Source organism: Pinus tabuliformis, chromosome 3_1 (genome assembly GCF_031772625.1).
Source record: "Pinus tabuliformis cultivar Carrire ecotype Pingquan chromosome 3_1, CPIR1, whole genome shotgun sequence".
Lineage (NCBI taxonomy): Eukaryota > Viridiplantae > Streptophyta > Pinopsida > Pinales > Pinaceae > Pinus > Pinus tabuliformis.
The window spans coordinates 16,501,183-16,519,826 of record NC_142301.1 but is presented as its reverse complement, the minus strand read 5'-3'; positions in this window follow the sequence as shown (position 1 = coordinate 16,519,826).

Here is an 18,644-nt window from a genome sequence, read left to right as displayed (position 1 = left end):
GTAAATCCATGTTATTAAATAGAAGGGATTATTAAAAGGTTAAAACGCTTCCGATGGGACTTAGTGGGCCATAACCCACAGGCCCAGGTTCGAGATTTTTACATGAAAAGGGATTTTGGTGATACCCCAGGATCGCTTTTCATAAGAATATTTCTTTATTTCGTCCTCCATATTCTTGACTTCCACATCCATCACAACGCTTTTCTTCCTTAACCGTACCCTTTCTTTTTCAAGTTCATGGAGTCTAAGGTTTTCCAGTTGGATTCCTTCCTTAAGTCCCATGTGTTATGTTCCTTTCGGTTGTGTGATCCCTCCTTTCCGTGCTTCGTGAACCATCGTATCTACGGGTGCTACTGTGCACGGTCTAGGCTTCACATGGTCCATAGGGATTACAACATTTGCTTCATAATTCATTTGTGGAAGTGCCCGCGCAGTCAGGGTTTTGCACATAGTCCTATAAGTCCATAGAACCACTGGTATGTGCATGTGCCAGTTAGTTTGTTTCACATGGTGGAACGCATTCAATACTTCGCATACTTTGTCAAAGGCTTCCACGCGGATAATCTTCGGTGCGCTTGGTCTTATCATACCTCGTCGTTCATGCCATTGTCTTGCCTGTTCCTGCTTGTTGGTCATGTTTCCTACTGGTGGGCTCTAGTATTGTAGCAATAATGCTGCAACTCCCGGGACTCCCTTCGTTACTTTTATCAACCCGGTAGTTCGTAACAAACTTGGAAGTGACGATGCTATATGCACAAGTACTAGCTCTTGCCACAGGCTGTCACTGGATCAACTGGCACAAGTCCGCTAGGAGCTTAAGCCAACTTCTATGAGCTCTTAGAAGAAGCTTTTAATTGTGATGGATGAAAGTAACTCAAAGGAAGCTAATCTAGTTGCAGAAAGAGGTTGAAAGTTGAAAGGAAATGCAAACCCTAGCAAACCCTAGTTTTACTTACTACCCCTACTGGTGCAAAAAAAGAGGATGAAACTATAGAAAGGGATGCCATTGACTCTTGGGGAGGTAAAGTGCATGTGTCTAAGCTACTTCTTTAGTGAAATCTGAAAAGGAACATCTTTTTGTATTTTTGAGTAATTTTGTAAAAATCATATGTGCATGTGCTTTAAATGTTTTTAACTGTGCAGAGGTTGGTTGGCGAAAGGAAGTGGGGTAGGCACTTGCAGGAGGTTGGGAAGGTAAGAATAGGGCCTAAGGGGTCCCTAACACCCTTCCAGAGAGTTTCACAGTGTTCAGACCTTGAAAAACCGCTCACGTGATCTTCTACAGGAAGTCCACAGGGGTTCTACAGGATGTTCCGAAAGGGGATTTTGTTGATGGTGGAAGAAAGGTGGAAAAGTGGAGATGGAGGTTGGATGAGTCCATCATCTTAATTCTCTCTCTCTAGGTGGAGGTTTTTGGGCTTCCTCATTCATAGGTGACAAATATCTTTGAAGGAGACCCTTCTTTTGGTTTAGGTGTTGTGTCCTTAATGACAATTGGCTCCTTTGACTGTGGCTGGGGTCTGCCCACTTTGATCCGTGTGCTCCTCCTTGATTTAAAGTACATGGAGGTTTGCCTCTTTCTCTTCCCTTTTTTTTTGGAGGTGTGCTTAAGGCGGCAAGCACAGCTGTTGCCTCCCTTGCCAATATTTCAAGTGATTTCTCCTTTTGCTATTCTTTTTCCATGCTTCCTGTAGAAGTCCCTGTGTCAACTGTTTCTGTCTGTATTGCGGCCATTTCAGGATGTGTCTTTCCCTTTTGTTTCTTTGTATCTTCTTTGGTTGTGACAACCTTCATTTGGGGTTTTTCTGCCTTCTCTGCACTCCTCTACATTCTCTTTTCCCTTGGTGTTTGTGTTGTTGTTTCTTCCTCTGTTTTAGGCTCAACAATCTGGACATTTCCCCATTTTTCTTTCTGTCCTTGTTGTGCTTGAATGTCCTGTGTTCCTTCACCATTGGTTTTCTTACCTTCTTCAGTGTGTTCTCCCTCCTCACTGCTGGATGAGGTGATGTCTTCGGCCAGAATTCTAATATCGTCATCCCGGGACATGTTTTGGAAGATTTCCCAAGATATGGGGATAGTGTAGGTGTGCAGGGCATCTTCCACTAATAGCTTGATGAGCCCATGATGGGCCAACTGATCTGGGATCCCTTCATTCGATTTTGTACCACATTCAATTAGTGACTGAAGAAGAAAATAGGGGATGCTCAGTTTCTTGTCTAGAGGTAAATCAATTCCATGTCGTAGTTCACACAGTAACTTGAAATGATAACCGTAGACAATGCTAAACCTCCCTTCACATGTAATGTACTTCATAATTTGGAAACTGACCTCACTCCAGAGAGGAGGCAAGCTGGTTCTTCAAACCCCATTTTTGTCTTCTACAAGATGTTCCTTGGGTAGGAAGAATGTTTTCTTGGCAACTTGGCCCAATGACCTCTCTTCTTTGCTCCAAGGGAGCCCTAATGGTAGACCAGTAACACGACTGATGAGCTCAGGGGTAAGTTCTAGGGTCAAACCCCTAAAACTAACTGTGGCCTGTGTCTTTGATTGAGGTCTCAGGGACATTAAAAATTCCTCTGTTATCTCCTCGTCATGACCCCAAATTTTGTCAAAGAATGACATCCAATTGGCTCGGGTGAAAAGGTCCACCACCTCAGGATGCTCGTGCAGTTTGCTGGGGTCTGAGGGTTCTTTCCTTATGAATCCCCCTGGCATGGTGAGAGTGCTCTTTTTTATGCTTTGATCAGAAAAAGGAATGTTGTTTATGGTTTCCCCCCTGAACTCAAGAAGGGATTTCTCGGGTATCCACTATTAATTAGCAACTATTCCCTGGTTTTCAAGACTGTTGTTGCCCAAAACTCGACTGTCTGTTTATGAAAGGAAGAATTTTTTTTCTACAGACAAAGTACAGAGCTCAATTTTTCTTCTCAGCACACATATAGATATACAAATTCAAAATTTTTCATACACAGGCTGGCCCCCACAGTTGCATATCTTCCCTATAGGAGAATTTAAAAAATAGGAACGTGGAGGAGAGTCTTGATGCAGAAACAACTGAGAAACCCAGTGCAACACACACGCAAACGTTTTACTTCCAATTCCTAGGCAGTTTTTTCTCTAATTCCCCAATCTGATACTGTTCAATTCACCACCTTTTCAACTCATACCATGCATAGAACAGTTTTTCGAGCCTACCTTGTTTGGAGCTCCAAATTCGACGAAGAAAAATCCCAGGCTTCTCTACTCCGGAAAGCTGTGCAGGGTTTCCTATAGAACCCTTCTTGTAGAAGACCCCTCGGTTCCTGTAGAATGTCTTTGTGCCTTTGAGTGAGCCCGATACGCGGGAGATTCTCGAAAACAGGTAGAAAAACCGGTGGAGGACGACTGGTTAATAGTTTTTGGAAGTGGAGGATGCGTACTTCAGTCGAGGACGTTGCAAGTGCAAAATGAACAGAAGGTGGTGTGAGTTTCAGCCGAGCATCTATTAACTGTGGCGTGATTCGTGGTGAGGGGATGAGGTGGCCGGACCGAACTGTTGATCCGACGTCATGGCCATAATTTCTCTGCGTGTTTTTGACCGCCATCACCTCTCTGCTGCCGTTAACCACCGCCACCACTACCAGTCCCGATGATTTCTTCCTGAATGGACACTCCACACGTGTTGGCTGCACACCTCATCGGTAATTTTGAATGTAGCTGGCTCGTTCAGATCCCACGAGGCTATGTAACTGGCCGAGGGTGGCCAGTTGACTGGCCACCGATTCCATTCAATCCAAACCATTTCCATAGGCATGCAGCTCTTAAAATATAGTTTATGCAATTGACGAATGAGTTTAGACACTTACTTGCATGGTCACAGCCGCGTTATGCAGATTTTGGGTCTTGGAACCACTCCTTCGTTCGCTGCTGCTTCGTGCACGGGTGTTAGAACCCATTCCTTCCTTCGTTGATGCTGCATGCACTGGTTTTGGAACCCATTCCTTCGTTTGCTACTGCTGCATTCACAGGTTTTGGTTGGCTTTGGCTGCTGACGATATTTTCTCGTTCGAGATGAACCCTTTGCATGTTTCCTTTGTCGTTTTTGGCTGACCCTGTCTCCAGAGTATGTTTCCCAGAGGGATCGGTTGCTACAGGATTCTTGTAGGATGTCCTGTAGCTGCTTCTTCTCCTGGGATGCAAGCTAACATGAGCAGGGCTATACTGCTGTCGAGGGGTTCAGCTGACGAGGAGTCCAGATGGAGATTGATAGGTATGGTAAGTGAAAAAAAAAAAACTGCTCTTGATTTGTCAATAAAAGGTTTTGCTGGCAGTATGAGGAAAACAAGTTTTTTTTTATGTGACTGTACAGGAACAAATAACAAGATGGGTGCAACGGAGGTGTAAAGAGATGAAACAGGATGACATGTAGTGATGGATGGAAACAAGGGTGTTTGCAGGCCTAGCAGGCAGATTCCAACCTTCAGATTCCCTTCCAAGATCAATTTTGGCATGTCTAAAGGTTCTACAGGATCTTCCTGTAGAAGACATGGAACTTCCTGTAGAAGGCCCAGAACTTCCTGTAGAAGGCCCAGAACTTCCTGTAGAAGGTGAAATCTTAACCCGAATGTGATCAAATCCTAGGAAAGGGGAGTGGTCATGGAGGAAGTGTTTGTGAGGGATGCTTGCAGCCTGTTGCTGACCTCTATCCTTGTTTTGCGTGACCCTCCTAACCTGCAATGTCTTCCCTGCAACCTGCAATTATTCAACAGAAATTAGGCCTATTTTTTTTTTTGGGTGAGACAGCTGGGGCGCCTCCAGGAGGTTTTCACCCTCACTGTCTGCCCCGGGTGCCTCTAAGAGGTTTTCACCCAAGGATCTTTTTTTTTTTCTCTTTTATTTTATTTTATTTGTTGATGATCAAGGTGTGGGTGGAGTAGAGACAGGGCCCTGCTCCACTACCAACACTGATTTATCCAGAGTTTCAATGAACTCCTACTTGGAAAGGGGCTTCCTGTAGATTTTCAATCGATGCCCGTTGATGAGCATGGGGATGGCTTCTTCATCAATGGTCCTGATAAGGACTGAACCATTGTCGTTGCATTTCTCCACTGCATATGGTCCCAGCCACCTTGTCCTTAGCTTCCCTTTGAAATCCTTATATCTTGAGTCATATAACAATGCCCAATCTCCTGGCTGAAATTGCTTTTCATTAAGGTGTCGGTCATGCCATATCTTTCTCTGGAGTTGAACTACTTCTGAGTGGAGGAGGGCCTGCATTCTCTGTTCATCTAATCCATTCAACTGTAGTAACCTTTCCTGTTGTGCATGGTTGAGATCCAGGTCCAGCTGAGCTGCCAACCTTAATGTGTTGTACTCGAACTCTATGGACAGCAGAGCCTTCTTCTCGTAGACCAGCTCATAAGGTGTGAAAGCTGTTGTGGTTTTCCAAGTGGTGTTGTAGGCCCAAGTGGCCTCACCCAAGCGATCTGCCCAATCCTTTATGTTTTTGCTCACCACTTTAGTCAAAATCTCTTCTAAAGCCCTATTAGTGACTTCCACCTGCCCATTTGCTCGTGGATGATAAGGGATGGAAGTTCTGTGCTTGATCTTGTGATGAGCGAGCAGGTCTTCAATTAGGTTAGAGGTGAACTGACTTCCTTGATCTATGACTAATTCTCTTGGGTAGCCAAACTTGTAGAAGATATTTTCCCTTAAAAACTCGGCCACTTTTTCTTCTGTCGCTGCCTTGATTGCCTTTATTTCTGCCCACTTTGTCAGGTATTCTGTGCACACAATGATGTAAGACTTTTGCTTTGAAGGAGGGTTGATATGACCCACAAAATCCATGCCCCACTTCTCAAATGGCTCGAAAGTCACTTGAGGTTGGAGGGGAATTTCATCCCTCGGAGTTGGTTTCCCCATCCTTTGACATCGGTCACATTGGCTGATGCATCTTCTTACATCTTGATTAAGAGCGAGCCAATAGTAGCCTGCCTGTAGAATTTTGAAGGTAGTCCTTTTTGCTGCAAAGTGGCCTCCACAGGGTCCATCGTGACAGGTTAGGAGAATGTAAAAAACTTCCTCCTCCCTAACACAACACATCAAGATCTGATCTGGACTGAGTTTAAACAAGTTGCCCCCAATCCAAGTAAAGGGGGCACTTTTCCTCACAATTCTGCTCTTCTCTTTTGAGGATAGGTGTGGATGGAAATATGTTGAGATCAAGTAGTTTGCTATATCAGAAAACCATGGAGAGAGTACTGAAATAGAAAACAGGTGTTCAGCTGGCATGTGGTCATCCACCGTCCCTTCTTCACCTGCAGGCAAATCTAATCTAAACAGAAAATCAGCAACAACATTTTCCTTTCCTGGCTTGTCAACAATGGTTAAGTCAAATTGCTGCAATAGAAGTAACCATCTAATGATACGAGCATTCACCTTAGATTTATTCATCAAATACCTTATCATAGCATGATCAGTGTGTACAAATGTTTGATAACCAGTGATGTAGTGTCTGAACTTGTTTAGGGGATGGACTACAGCTAGGAGCTCTTTCTCGGTCACAGTATAGTTTAATTGTACCTTGGATAGGTTTTTGCTGAAAAAGTATATGGCATATGGAAGCTTCTCTTCAACTTGTCCTAAAGCTGCCCCTATGGATTTGTTCGAGGCATCAGTGTGGATGTGGAAAGGTAGGGCCCAGTTGGGACCTCTTAGGATTGGGGCAGTTACCAGCTTATCTTTCAACTCATCTAGAGCCTCTTGGCAGTTTTCAGTCCATTTAAACTCAACATCTTTCCCCAAAAGACCAAACAATGGCAAGGCTAGCTTACTAAAATCTTTAATGAATCTTCTATAGTATCCTGCTAAGCCTAGAAAACTCCGAACATCTCTTACCTTTTGAGGAGGTGGAACCTTTTGGATGATAGCAATTTTGTTAGGATCCACCTGTAATCCTTGCTGAGAGATTTTATGACCTAGCACGGTCCCTTCAGTCATCAGGAATTCACATTTTTCAGGACTGAGGGACAGGTTCATTTCAATACACTTGGTTAAAACTTTTCCCAGGTTACTCAATGCTTCTTGGAAGTTGGACCCATAAGGAGTAAAGTCATCCGTATAGATTTCTACCGAATCATGAACCAGCTCAACAAATATGCTCAGTACTGCTCTCTGGAAAGTGGCAGGATCATTGCATAGCCCAAAGGGAAGGACCCAGTAGGCAAAGGTACCCCATGGACAAGTGAAAGTGGTCTTATCTTGGTCTTCCGGGCTGATTTAGATCTGATTATACTCGTTGAACCCATCTAGGAAAGAAAAGAACTTCTTCCTTGCCAGCCCATCTAGCACTTGATCTATGAAAGGCAAAGGGAAATGGTCCTTCTTGGTGGCTTTGTTAAGTTCTCGATAATATACATAGATTCTCCACTTCCCATTTTTCTTGGGCACAAGCACCAGAGGAGAAACCCATTCGCTATCCAAGATGGAGTAGATGAATCCTGCATCCAACAACTTTTGCAATTCTTCTTTAACAATGTCCTTAAGGGCTGGATTCATTATCCTTTGAGGCTGCTTGACTGGTTTACAATCCTCTTGAATGTAAATGTGATGGGTACAAACCGACGGATGGACTTCTTTCATCTCCTTATAGCTCCAAGAAAAAGCATCCAAATGGCGGTTCAATAAGCTACACAACTCCTTCTCCTGAGAGGGAGATAAGGATGAGCTGATCTTCAAGGTTCTTTCAGGGCCAAATTCCACATTCTTAACTTTAGGAGAGGTCGGATCAGCCACATAGAGGTCCACTAAAGTGCTGGCTTGGGTACCTTCCACCAAATCTTCTAATGGCAACACACCAGGAGGCGGATTTTGAATCAAATTCTCAATTAGGTCATCCTCGGTTTGAGGACCTCCCCGGGTGGCTTCCACTGTGCACACTGGTGCAGAGTAGACTTCATCCTCATCTTCCTCCTCCAACCAGAGATGTAAGTCATGTGCTAGTAGAGGGTGGGTAGGAGGATATAGGACTAGCTGTTTGGACATAAGACCATTCTTGATGGTCATGCTCCCAGCTTGAAAACTGATGTAAGCATCCGCAGCAGCTAACTAAGGCCTTCAAAAATGAGGGGTTATCCAGTGAGTTTTGCCTTTAGCTGAAGGACCAAAAAGTCCATAGGGTACTCCCAAGAATCAAGAGATACCAAGACATCCTTCACAATCCCTTCGGGAGTCACGGTGGAGCGGTCTTCTAACTGCAGTACTGTCGAGGTCTTTCTTAAGGAACTCTGAAGGTTGAGTTTGAGCATAGTGTCCTTGGTCATCACATTAATGGCAACCCCTAGATCGATCAGGGTGTGGGGGATTATAGTGCCATTGATGTGGACATCAACTACAAGACTCCTAGGATCCAAATATTTTGGACAAATTATTTGCCCCAACATCAGATCAGCTAGTTGTCCTATGACATTGATAGCCGGGGCATCTCTCTTGCGCCTGCCTGGGTGCCTGAAACACTTCTCCTTGATCAATTTGTTGTAGATTGGTACATATTTTATGGCCTGGAGAAGTGGGATTTTCACACACAACTATTTAAGTTCTCCCAAAAGTTCAGTCTCCTCTGGGTTTTGTTGCGTGGCTACTGTTAGTCTCTTAGGAAAGGGTGGAATGGCTTTGGGTTCACTTTCCTATTTCCCTTCCTCATCCTCCAGGGGAGGAGGTTGGCGATCTAGAAGGACCTTTCCGGATAGAAGGTTGATTAGACTCCTGAATCTCCACAACATAGGTAGGGCATGTCATCTCTCCAATGTATACCTGCTGGACCTGTTTGTTGTTGGGGTTCGGGTTCAGTTGAGAAGGCATCTGGGGTTGTCTTGGAGGAGCAGGAGGTAATGGTTGTGGTTGAGTAAGCGGTGGAGGAAAAATAGCGGGAGGAGAGTTGTATTGGGGCCTCCACCTCGGTTGAGGTGCATTCCACTGAGGTTGTGGCTGAACATGAGAGTGAAACGAATGAGCAGTAGGTTGAGTATGGTATTGAGATGGATAAGACCAAGGAGGAGGTGCAGACTAGGAAGGATGAGCAGGGGGGCCCCAAGAAGGCATGTGGGTGAATTGGTTGGGGTTGTAATAAGTTTGGGATGTCCCTTGCATCCCCTGCTGGTAAGGTCTGGATCCATGTGGCCTCCTTTGGTTGAGGAAGTAGAGTGGTTCAGTGGCTCCTTCAGCCCCTTGGTACATGGCTTTAAGTCCAGGTAAGGTTGGGCACTGGTTTGTGGGGTGGTCTTCCTCACAAACGAAACATACCTCCACTGAGTGCAATGGACATTCATTCTTAGGAAACTCTTTGGAAGGGTGTTAGGGACCCTTTAGTCCCTCTTCTTACCTTCCCAACCTCCTACAAGTGCCTACCCCTCTTATTTCATTAATGGAAAATACCGAAACATGCTTACAACCAGAAATGGAAATAAACCAGCTAGGGCGATGATAGCTTATCTCTGAGAAGAGATGTGCGGCTACATGCCTCTGAACTATTCTGAACTGTGTTACAATGAGGCTCGAAGGCCTATTTATTGTTGAGAAACAATGGAAAACCCTTCACATCCCGAAACCTAACCCTAGAAGATGAAACGCCAAATTGTGGGCCCCGTTTGGGTAAATTGGTACATCAATTTCCCGGGGTCGTAACTTTGGCATACGATCTCCGTTTGACGCGTACGATAGCTCGTTAGAAAGATCTATCCGAGTACTACCACTTTGGGGGGCAACATCAGTCCATGGACCCATGTTGCCCCAGATTCCCAAAAAAACGTCGTTTAGGGCCTCAAAACGGCTCCGGAAGTTCAGGACCCGAAAAACTGCTAAAAATAGTAAACTATGCTGCAATTTAGGAAACTGAAAAGACTGAAAGAGACAGTTTTGGGGGTCCAAATGGGTTGGTGGGTGGCCACCAACATCCACCTGGATCATCAGACCTCGAAAAACTGCTCACGTGATCTTCTACAGGAAGTCTGCAGGGGTTCTACAGGATGTTCCGAAAGGGGATTTTGAAGGGTTGATGGTGGAAGAAAGGTGGAAAAGTGGAGATGGAGGTTGGATGAGGATGTGGAGGGGTCTAGGACTTGGAAAATGAAGTTGAGAAGTGATGAGGATGGTTGGATTTTTTCAAGGATGGATAGAGCAATGTTGCACAAAAATATGGAAATTAGGTCAAAGTGAGAAAATGTGGCAAACGAAAGGCAAGAATCTGAGTTAGGGGATGGAGCAGGTTCCACTGATGGAGGAAGGGTAGGCAGGGAGGTATCACATGTGTTCTACACACTATTTCTTGAAACTGACCAAACAAAGACCATGTAAACCAAATATCTAGCTATTCTAACCTACTTTGACCTAGGAACCAGCAACCATGATGAACATAAATTCATTGGTAGAAAATCATGTAAAATAACTATGAAAACCAAGCAAGAATGGATCTAAGCATGTAATCGCATCTGGTATCAACTTTTGCAACTGAGAAACTAACACTAGCAATTTCATGAAGAAGCAAGAACAATGTTTTTGTGGTAGCAAGGACACCTTGGTCTCAGCTCATGGTCCCGAGGAGGGAGAGGTGAGATGTAGGGTTTCTTGATGGCCTTTTTTGAAGATATTTTCTGTTACCAAGCTATCAAATCACTATGAAACATGAAAATATTTTTCAATCATAAAAAATGACCTAGGTAACCAAGCAAGATTTTAATCTGCTAGCATAAATTATTTTATGAAGACAACAAAAACATATATGATCCAGGTGGATGTTGGTGGCCACCCATCTATCCCATTTAGACCCCCACAATTGTCTCTTTCAGTCTTTTTATTTTCCTAAATTGTAGCACAGTTTAATATTTTTAGTAGTTTTTCGGGTCTTGAACTTCCGGATCCGTTTTGAGGCCCTAAACGACATTTTTTGGGAAATCTGGGGCAACATGGACCCATTGTGCCTCCCAAAGTGGTAGTGCTCGAATAGATCTTTCTAACGAGCTATTTTACGCATCGCATGGAGATCGTATGCCAAAGTTACGACCTCAGGAAGTTGATGTACCAATTTACCCAAACAGGGCCCACAATTTGGTGTTTCATCTTCTAGGGTTAGGTTTTGGGATGTGAAAGGGTTTTCCATTATTTCTCAACAATAAATAGGCCTTCGAGCCTCATTGTAACACAGTTCAGAGGCATGTAGCCACCACATCTCTTCTCATAGATAAGCTACCATCGCCCTAGCTGGTTTATTTCCATTTCTGGTTGTAATCATATTTCAGTATTTTCCATTAATGAAATGAAGTATTATTTCCGCTGCATATTTGTGTATATGGTTATCTCTGTATTTTGTTGCGTTCCTGTTTAAGTCCGGATCAGTGGTATCAGAGCGGTCTGCTTTTTCTCTGTTTTTCTTTGCATGTCCCCAACAAGGTTAGGATATAAGGAGTTAGGGCTTGAACTGGTCAAACCTTTGCAAGACCAGCCTCACAAATCCCGACGGCCTCCCATGGCAGATGAGAAGAAAGATGAGGGGGCAGGAGATCCTATCAAAATCTTGCTCGAAGAAGCCCTCGAGCGACAACGAAACGTGATGATGGACAACTTTGCACAGATCCTTTAGCGGCTACCCAGAAATGATGCATCGGCTTCCAGCAGCTACTCTGGAAATGCCACGCCCTTTAAGGTACATGTTAATTTTGAAATCCCCATATTCGAGGGTCAAATAGACGCAGATGCCGTAGATAAATGGTTAAATCTGCTAGAGGGTTATTTTTCTGTTCATGAATTTTGGAGTCAGGAAAAGATTGTTTTTGCTCTTCTCAAAGCAGCCCACCACGTCAAGGACTGGTGGGAAACCTACTGCGATCAGAAGGATGAAAGTACAGGCTCACTATTTTCAGCCACACCCACTTGGGATTCATTCCGGGATGCCATCAAGGAGCAGTACTACCCTGTGAAAAGCTATGAGGACAAATACATCAAATGGACCACACTCCGGCAGGGCCGAGACCAAGATGTGCCGGAGTTCACAAACATTTTTCATACCCTTCACACACAGTTGGGTATCAAAGATTCTGAGCTGCCTCTGGCACTCAAATACCGCGACTGCCTGCACAGATACATCCAAGAAGAGATGGAGTTCTTGAACATCTCCTCACTTGGCATAGCATACCGATACGCTGTCAAAATCGAGAAAAAGTTCAAATAGAAGAAGCGAGACTTTGGATCTGTGAATCCGAAGACAAAAGGACAAAGCCAAGGCGGGGTGACCCAAGACAACCCGTCGAAGCCGCAAGAAAAGAGAAACACCACAAAGTCAAAGAAGGACACATGAAAGTGGTGTGAGTTCCACAAGAGCCCCACTCATAACACAAGTGAGTGTCGGACCAAGCAGTCGCTGGTGACCGAGTTGAAGGCTTCTGAATCAGATGCATGTTCCAACCCTGAGTCAGAACTTGACAAGGGGAATGGCAAAGGGAAGCAGATCATTGATGCAGATCCCAGTGCCACTGTTGCCACCACCAAGATCCAGAAGAATGAGCCCGAAGATCCAAAGGAGGGTGAGAAACTTTTCCACTCACAAATGTGGGTGAAGGGTTCGCCGCCGCAATTCATTGTTGATAGTGAGAGCCAAAAGAACCTCATTTCAGCAGAGGTTATGAAGCGGTTGGGCCTGTCAACTATACCACACCCGCAACCATACAACATCAGATGGCTTCACCAAGGACGAGATCTCCAAGTCTGCCAGCAATGCGGCCTTCCATATAGCATCAAGCCCTTCATAGATGAGGTATTGTGTGATGTTTCACCTCTAGATGTTTATGATGTATTATTAGGCCAACCATACTTGTGGAGGCGACATGTTGTGTATGAGTCAAGGCCTCATGCTATTATTATTTATTTGGGTAATTCATTATATAGGATACTGGAGGTAGCCCCACCTACCGCCACCTCTTTGATCACTTTTAAGAAATGCAACAAGCTCATCTCCCAGACAAGGAAATTCATTTTCTGTCTGGTTCGCTCCCAAAGTAAGGCGAACATCATCGCCACATCCATGACCCTCACATGGGTTACTCCATGCAAAAGCAACAGCAGATGGATATGGTCATGAAAAAAAGTAGGAACATCTTCTCCTCATCCACAGGGGTACCACACAAGTTTCAGGTGGGCGATAAAGTTTGGTTACATCTGCAGAGAGAACGCCTTACCAGAACCCATCAGAAACTCATGCGACTCCGACATGGTCCTTACACCAGTACCAAGGCTATGGGAAACAATGCTTTGAAGCACAACATTCCTCCATTCCTTGGCTTGCATCGAGTTTTCAATGTGTATCATCGTCAACCATGCTTCCCACCATTTCTAGACACATCAGAGATTGCAGAACAGCTCACCAGAGACCCAGCTCAGCAGAGACTTCCTCATCTCAGGGAGGAACTCAACGCAATGGGGACCATTGCTTCCTAAGGGGGGAGGAATGATACAGGTGGATGTTGGTGGCCACCCACCTATCCCATTTGGACCCCCACAACTGTCTCTTTCAATCTTTTTAGTTTCCTAAATTGTAGCACAGTTTACTATTTTTAGTAGTTTTTCGGGTCCTGAACTTCTGGAGCCGTTTTGAGGCTCTAAACGAAGTTTTTTGGGAAATTTGGGGCAACATGGGTTTATGGACTGATGTTGCCTCGCAAAGTGGTGGTGATCGGATAGATCTTTCTAATGATCTATCTTACGCATCAAACGGAGATCGTATGCCAAAGTTACGACCCCGGGAAGTTGATGTACCAATTTACCCAAACAGGGCCCACAATTTGGTGTTTCATCTTCTAGGGTTAGGTTTTGGGATGTGAAAGGGTTTTCCATTGTTTCTCAACAATAAATAGGCCTTTGAACCTCATTGTAACACAGTTCAGAGGCATGTAGCCACCACATCTCTTCTTAGAGATAAGCTACCATCACCCTAGCTGGTTTATTTCCATTTCTGGTTCTAAGAATATTTCAATATTTTCCATTAATGAAATGAAGTATTATTTCCGCTGCATATTTGTGTATATGGTTATCTCTGTATTTTGTTGCATTCCCGTTTAAGTGCGGATCAATATAACAGTACACAGAGGAAGACCTGACACTTGGGTTGGGCCCAACCCCAAGAGCTACAGGCTCCTAAGAAGAAGCTCAGAGCTAATGCGAACTGAAACTGATTTCCATTACTCAGAAAATAACCATATCACAAAAAAAATGTTTTACAGCGGAAGCTCCAAAATGAGCTGAAAGGCATAGCAACACTAAAGTGAAAAATACAAATTGTTCAAAAAGTAAACTACGAAGGCTGGAATCCTTCCTACTTATGCACTACGAGGACCTCCAACAGTCCTCCTTAATTCAAGGGGCTTGGCTGCTCAAAATTGCAAGTACTCAGCCACTTCACAAAAGTTGCTCGGCTGCCTTTGGAAATCAACTTTGGTGGGCTGCTGAACTTCGAGCTGATGGTGGAGAACTCGAGGAAGGGCCATTTAGGGCAGGAGACACCCTTCTTACGAATCCTCAGCCTTGTTCCCTCGTATTTGGCTATCAAATGGCTCATAAATGCTTGACCTTGGTCCAAAAGTTGTCCAAAAATCTGCAATAAACACGTATTAGCCTTCATGGTCAGCTGACTATTCTCATTCATCCAATTTACATAAATGTACTCAAAATCATGCATAAACTATGAAGAATGGTGGATTTATGGATAATAATAGGCAAAATGAGCCCAATAAGTTACCCATTTTTGGGGCTCATCACCTACAGCGAGGACGGTGTGCATTCGTGCAGATTGCGCACCATATGCCTATACTCATCTGGAGAGGTGGGAGTGCAGGATGTTTCATTCGTCATACCTGGCTTTCATCTGCATTTGAGGCTTTCCAAACCACATGAGAATCATCCTTTTTTATTCACGCTAGTCCTCAAAACTTCTTTAATGCATACCCCACCATCTGGCGGGCATAGCGCGCAGTGCCCATTTCAGAGCGTCACAACGCTGCTGTTCCAATACTTCGCTTTCATTTTTTTTCAGGAAATCATCCGCCTCGGTCAATCCATCATACATAGGCAGATCCCTTACATCTGTTGTCATGCAACGCAGTGACCTTGTCATCATGTTGCAGTTGAGCATGGTTACCTTGTGTAACTGGTTCTACCATCGCTCTATCTCCTCGTCCGAATTTGAGGTGCAGGAGCTTTCGCGCTCCCACGAAATCCTGCCATCCGCTGTTGGATTCACCCAGTCTTGCTCCCGAGTGGTTATCTTGTAGATACAGTCTAGATCATCGTCACTCTCATAGTCGCGCATTGGCTCTGTGTAGTGCGATCCTTCCGCAGGGTCTAAAGGTACCACTACGCGTAGTGACTTTTTCTCGAAAATCATCTTGCGCTTCTTTAGATTTATCACTCCATTCATGTCAGTGGCCCAATCTATTCCCAATAGCGCGGGATAGGGATTGCTGTCATCAACAATCTCTATCACTTCGAAATCTGCAAGCGCTTGCATCTTCGATATCTACCGTTATTCTTTGCAATCTTCCCATAGGTAGGATCTTTTGTTGGTTCGCCATTCGCAATTGAATATGAGACCATTGCAACGCGAGCCTGCCCATGCGCTCCCATGTCTGCTCTGGCAAGATGTTTGCGTCTGATCCTAGATCCAAAATCACTTGATCCATTTCATATTCCCTGATCTACGCGGTCAATCTCATCTCTCTTCTTGTTCACGTTGTGTGCTTCTCGAGCTTCCGGTCTATGCGCGGTTCTCCTGGCGTGGTCCCATCACATCTAGTGATGAATTCTTGCAGCCCCTTCACAATTTTGTTGTCCTGCAATAGCTTCATGTATGTCTCCAAAAAGGTAGTGAGCATTGATGGGTCCATTTTTGGTTCCAGTTTGTCTTTGCTACCTGAAGTAGAGGCATCCATGAAGCTCTTCTTAGCTTCCATGAATGTCTCCTTAGTGCGCTTCAAATAAAGTTTTGGTTCCTTTGTTGGAGCCTTGTGAACCCAGACACTCTCCTCGGGCTGCTTGCCTTTGTCATCTCCTGTCATAATACCACTTTGGAGCACGATATTTACATTCGGGTCTTCCTCGCGCGGCTCAGACCTCATCATTTGCAGGTTCTGAGTCGAGGTAGGTTGGAGCATCCCTTTATAACGCAACCTCGTTATGAGCGTGCGACCATCCTTGTTAGGATATTCCGACACATAGGAAATAGTTAAGCATAACTTGGTCTAGTATAAAGTTAGGTAAAGTGTGTTTCTTTACTATGTACATTTTGTAACTTACAATCCGACGGTCACGATATGTAGTGATCTGACGGTTCATTCTCTCCTCGGTATTATCGACACTTGATCCATGGCTTAACACCTGATTGGTCCATGATCTCTATTTAAAGGGCATGGAGGGTCATTTGTAGGTTAACCGTTCATGAGAGAAGCTTATGTAAATTTTCATTCTTTTATTAATAAATTGCCTAAAGTGGCCGTGTTGGCTCAGGCCGTGGACTGTTTCCCTCTTTGAGGGTTTTAACCACGTCAAAAGCACTGGTGTATTGATCTGTGATCTGTTTGTGAGTGATGTCCTTTAGTGTTCTGTCTGAGGAACTTACCCTGTAAATTCCTACATGGTATTAGAGCTATTTGAGGGCCGCGTCCGTTGGTGATCTAAATCTGAAGCCGGTAGAACTGCATCCGACTACCGTTTCCTAGATCTACTGTTTCTGACTTCTTTCAGGCCGAGAGGACTACTCTGTTGTGTTGGGAGAATCTATTCCAGTGAGGAACCCATTTCGTTTCACACGAAAAGGTTTCCGGTAGCCCTAGCTACGTCATTTTTAAGATCTGGAGGTATACAATGTTTATTTGCAGTTTACAATTATTTTCTCTCAGTTTATTTCGGTTTCAGTTTATTTAGCCTTTTTTATTACTGGATCTATACCTTTCATTTCTGCATATGCTCTTTGCCCCGCAATTCTGTGCGATCTGGGCAAATCAGAAACAGAAAGGAAGGATTTTTCTCATGCGTATGCTCTTTTCCGCTGCGCCTTAGTGTGATCTTGGAAAATCAAAAACATTGAGGAAAATATTTAGTTTCCGGCAAAAGCTAACTTCGGGCTGCAAGGTTCATTTTTTTTTGTATGTCTGTGTTGGGTTTTGTGTTTTTTGTTTTTTAGGGAAAAAGAGCTTTCTCAAAGCAAGCACGCAACCCAAAGCTTCAACCCCCCCCCCCCCCCTCTCTCTCTCAAACTTTTTGTATAGCTCACTTGGTCCAAAGCTAATTTATGAGAGTAGAGGTCTTGAGTTAAAGTCTCCTTTTTGTGGGGGCGGATTTTTCATTTCCGCACATTCCCGCACTTCGTCGGCATCTTCATCAAATTTTCTTCAAAAAGCCATAACTTCTTCATCCGGAAGCCGTTTTCAGAACCGTTTTTTTTGAAACAGCCTAATTTTTCGAGATCTTTCTATTGGAACACTTAGTTTCAACATATATATCTTGAGTTTCGGTTAAAATGGAAACTCCATGCCAAGTTATTCTTGACAGCACCAACTACTTCCAATGGTGGTCCTACATTGTGGATTTACTTAGAAGTAAAGGTCTCTACGGAATAGCCACGGGCCAAGAAACCAAACCGAAAGATGAAGATAAGGCAGCTAAATGGTAAAATAGGCAAGATCAAGCACGTGGGTTGATAGGGATGTCTATTTCTCCAGATCTTAGATTCCATATTGCAGAACTTGATACTCCTGATGAAGCATTGAAATAGATTACTAAAGTTTTTGGAATAAAAAATGAACTTAGAGCCCATAAACTTGAAAATGAGTTGCTTACATTGGACCCTAATAATTTTTTTTGCATTGAAGATTTTTTGTCCAAGTTCAAGACCCTTAGACTTCTCTTGGAAGGTGTTAAGGTTAAGAAAGAAGATAGTAACCTTATCTATTCCATTCTTATTAAGTTGGGACCACCAGCCTACTCTGTGTTTGTTTCCACCTTCCATTCTACAAGAGAAGCCTTCATTTCTCAAGGACAAGACTACAAGTCCCCTTCATTTGATTCTTTTTGTGATTCTTTAATAAGAGAACAAGAAAAACTCTTACACCTTGGTCTTCTTAATCTTGGAAACTCTTCTAAGAAAGCATTAGCCGCCCAACAGCAACCAAATCCAAAGAATCCTAAGAAGTTGTATCCTAAAAGGAATGGTCCTAAACCAAACAAGGGTCCTAAGCAATCTCAACCTCAAAATGAAAAATCATTTCAACAAAATGACAAGACAAATAAAAACAAAGGGAAGAATATTGATAGGCATTGCAACTTTTGTAATCGAGATGGCCACTTAGAATCTAAATTCTTTAAGAAGATGGAAGCCTTGGAAGCAGCAATGAAGAAGCATAACATCCATGTGGAGGACTCTTCAACTTCAACTTCATATTCAGGAATGGCACTTTCTGCATGTGGTTGTCAAGCATCTCGGTCTGGCTATGCACTAAATGGATCTTCTTCTTCTCATTCTCATGAGTGGCTCACTGATTCTGGAGCTTCTTATCACATGGCCAAAAACAAAGCCATGTTTTCTTCTTTAAATGATTGTAACACCAAAAATATATATGTTGGTGATGATA